Here is a 3,595-nt window from a genome sequence, read left to right as displayed (position 1 = left end):
TTATTTTTAAGGGAAAACGGAATCAAGGCTACTGAGAATAAAACTTGATAATTCTAACCACACTGCGTGTTTGCAGAAATGCCTGCATTTCAGTCCTGAACACAAATGTTCTTGTGCCAGTGGTGAGCCATGTACACGGCAGTGCAAGATTATAACAGAATGGAACCCTGTCTCCATCATATTGGCCGGTTACTCTATTGTAATGCCCAGATGTGTTTATATACTCAAATATTTACCACTGTATTATAGTTGCTTTAAGGATTCATAGTCACAGCTATCTATACATGTTTGTTTTCTAGAAACTGTAGGGTATGCCGTGTAGCATTGATGAATAATAAACAATGCCATCTAGACTTGTGTATGTATATTTATGATGTTGGCACAAAAGGGGTCACCTTCCAATACATTTCTCAGAATGCATGTCACCATTAAGTGGCGTGCAGTTATATATACAATAAATCAGTAGAGTGGAGACACTGGAAGAATAATGTGGAGAACAGAAAGTTTACAGATGCAGGACACACGCAGAGTGCAAAGGATGAAGGGCGACGGGAGCGATAAGGGATGGAGATGTTGCTGAAGGCTGACATTTGAGCACTGAGGACGGATGGCTGGGGGAATAGGGCCTGTCAGGGAGCTGGCGCAGGGAACGGAGAATTAAGTTGCAAGGAAGAGTGGCATATGCTGACACAAGGTAAGATCTGCTTCCTACGACGTTGGACAATGAAGGGCATCGCCAACAGGAAACAGTCTCCTTACTCTATTCAATTTAAAGTGTGACTTTTTGTTTGGTGGTTTCTGTGAAGCCTTGATAGAGAACACTTTAGTGGGATCCCTGGTTCTCTGACCCTGTGTCTGATGGCTCAGAATCCCTGTCCATATCACACCCTCTCTTGTTTCTGGGGTTCAGAGAACACCAAGGACAGTGGAGCTCCTGCTAACACCAGAGAAAACTGCAATTATCCAACTTCCTTTACACATCAGTCCTTTACACACAGCTCCTGTTTTCTGGCCGGCTAGAGGGTTGCAGCTTTTCACAGGATTCTGGCTTTGGCTTTGCTGAGGAAACTGAGGAAAGAGCGCCCTTGTTGCCACCATCCTGTCTTTACTTGGCCCCAACCTTCTTCCTTCCAAGTGTGGCTGTCCACCTTCCTTCAGGCCCCCGCCTCGCTCACTTCCTTTGACGGGTTGTCCCAGTAAACACTTCCTCCCTACCAGGCACCGTCCCCGTGATTTCAAACACAGATGGGATCATCTCTCATCGGACTGAAAGTCTCAGGTTTCAGAGCTTTTCAGCTGCTAGGACATTTGCTGGATCTTTCATTATCAGTGCTCCGAAGTTTCAGATTTTCCAACCAAAGATCCACACAGCTACCGTAACAGTTCTATCTGACCTGACGCTGTTGCTGCCACTTCTAACCTTCCTTGTCCTCCTGCATCACAGTGGTTCCGGTAGCTGCCTTCGAAGCCTCCTCTTTTCCCAACCTCCTAGTCCAGATACAAGCTTCCATCTTCCTCACGTTTATACATCCAAGTCCCTGACACCACACTTCATTCCGTGTGGCCAACTCCAGCTGTGGTGTCGCTGGACTCCGATGCAGGATTTGGGACCGCCTGTGGCACTGGGCCCCTTATTTTATACCAGTATCTCAACTCTTTGCTGGGCTCCTTTGATGGATTTCTTCCCTCTCACTGAATGTGCCCTTGCCCTGGGGGCCCTCCCTGGCCCCCTACCTTTCTACCTGTCTCTGCATAGATGGCTCCTGACTTTCCCTCTGTGGTGTGGACTTCAGACACCACTTCCCAGCAGTTATTCTGTCCTTATCTCAAACTCAGGAACTAAAGCAAACCTTCCTCTTCAAAGTGTCTGTAATTTCATGGGACCTTAGATCTGGGAACCTGAGCCAAAAGGAAGGAAAAATCCCAGTGTTATCCTTTGATTGATATATATATATATATATATATATACTTTTTTTTGGTGCTGTATAAAGGTAGGATATGCATATTCATGAGCTTGGTACATTTCATGGGGAGCTGAAGTCTCCACTAATTGTATTATCTTTTTTTTTTAATTTTTAAAAGTTTTATCTTTTAATTAGTTTAGCAGGTATCATATTCCCTTAAGGCTTTTCCTGCAGCGTTGGTTTTGGCTGACTTGCTGCTCCTGCTCCCTTTCCTAATCACATTGTTTTCTCCAAACAACAGCTGTGTTTGTGTGAGAGAAAGCCCCGCATTCAGACAGTTTACTGGGAATTTCTGGTTATATAAGTTGCACACCACACTTTCTAAGCTTATCGACATCACTACAAGATAAATTCATCAACCTATGAGTGTAAAATTCACTTGTGAACACATTTTAATATTTTTTTAAAAAACAAATTTTTATTTCAAACTTACAAGAACAATGCAGAAAGTATTCAAAGTAGGTTAGTATAAACGAAGGCCTGAGTGGCAGGCGTACACGTGTTCATCCTGCGAAGTTCCTGACTAGAGGCCTCCCCTCATTTCTGTGATGATTCAGACATGAAGCTAAGAGGAGCCTCAAAATGTCAAAACTAAACAAACAAAAGCCCAAATACTGAAGTTCAGCTTCTATGCTGTAAGTTCATATGGAAAGCAACAGGAGTGACAGGAAAAACAAACTTCTCCACAGACAGGCAAAAGACAGTTCAAAAGTGAGGAGTCACACTCGGGAGGTGGCTTAGTTGGCACATGTTTGGCGAGCATGAGGCCCTGAGCTTGATCCCCAGAATTGACTTTATTTATATATGTATTTATTTATTTTGTTTGGTTTGGTTTGGTTTTTTGAGACAGAGTTTCTCTGTGTAGCCCTGGCTGTCCTGGACTCACTTTGTAGACCAGCCTAGCCTCAAACTTATAACAATTCACCTGCCTCTGCCTCCCAAGCACTGGGATTAAAGGTGTGCGCCACGACACCCGGCTCCAGAATCGACTTTAAAAAGATGACCATAGTGAGCAAGCACTGAGTGAAAGTGAGGAACACTGACTCCAAAAACAAGGAGGAGAGTCATGAGAACGACATCCACGGTTGACCTCTAGCCTCTGCATGCACAGGTATACATATGTACACAGTCAACACATATACACACACACACATGCACGCAGGCACGCATGCACACAGGCCATTTTTAACTTGAAGCCCAGGAACATTCTAGAAGCTGAGTGTTCTAGAATTTTTAATCAATTACTTACCCTCTGAACTCTTCCTCTGCCTGACTGGGATTCTGTGGCACACCTCCATGAGAACCATGGGGTTGAGGAAACTTAACATAAAAGCTTGTGCATTGTTCAACGATACTAGCCTCCTGCTCTGCTCAAGAAAATTTCCCAACACAGAAAGTGCCTCAAAACAGATGTGTCTCCTCATTGTGCCTTCAGGACAGGTGTTGGGAACACTGCGTGAGCAGAGCACGTAAGCTGGTCTCCTTGTGCAGTCCAGAGATAAATGTAATTAGTTAGGGTGACAGGCAGCAGTCTGACTTACAGAGCTTCAAAGAAATAGGGGGTTAAATAAGAGGTTATTAAAAAAAATAATAATAAAGGTAAGTGGTGTGTTGGGGGTGGAGGCGGGGAG

General features: G+C 44.3%; 1 protein-coding gene across 1 annotated transcript in view; it reads left to right on the top strand.

Moving 5' to 3' along the window:
- Positions 1-353, top strand: part of ITIH5 (inter-alpha-trypsin inhibitor heavy chain 5) — a 97,130-nt gene extending 96,777 nt beyond the window's left edge. Inside the window, exon 14 of the mRNA XM_084781053.1 lies at positions 1-353. This exon is cut by the window's left edge and continues 4,932 nt beyond it. The gene's annotated coding sequence lies outside the window, so the exon portion shown is untranslated.
- The last annotated feature ends 3,242 nt before the right edge of the window (positions 354-3,595 follow it).

Source organism: Acomys minous (genome assembly GCF_964271855.1).
Source record: "Acomys minous genome assembly, chromosome: 5".
Lineage (NCBI taxonomy): Eukaryota > Metazoa > Chordata > Mammalia > Rodentia > Muridae > Acomys > Acomys minous.
This window is presented reverse-complemented; position numbering and strand designations above follow the sequence as displayed.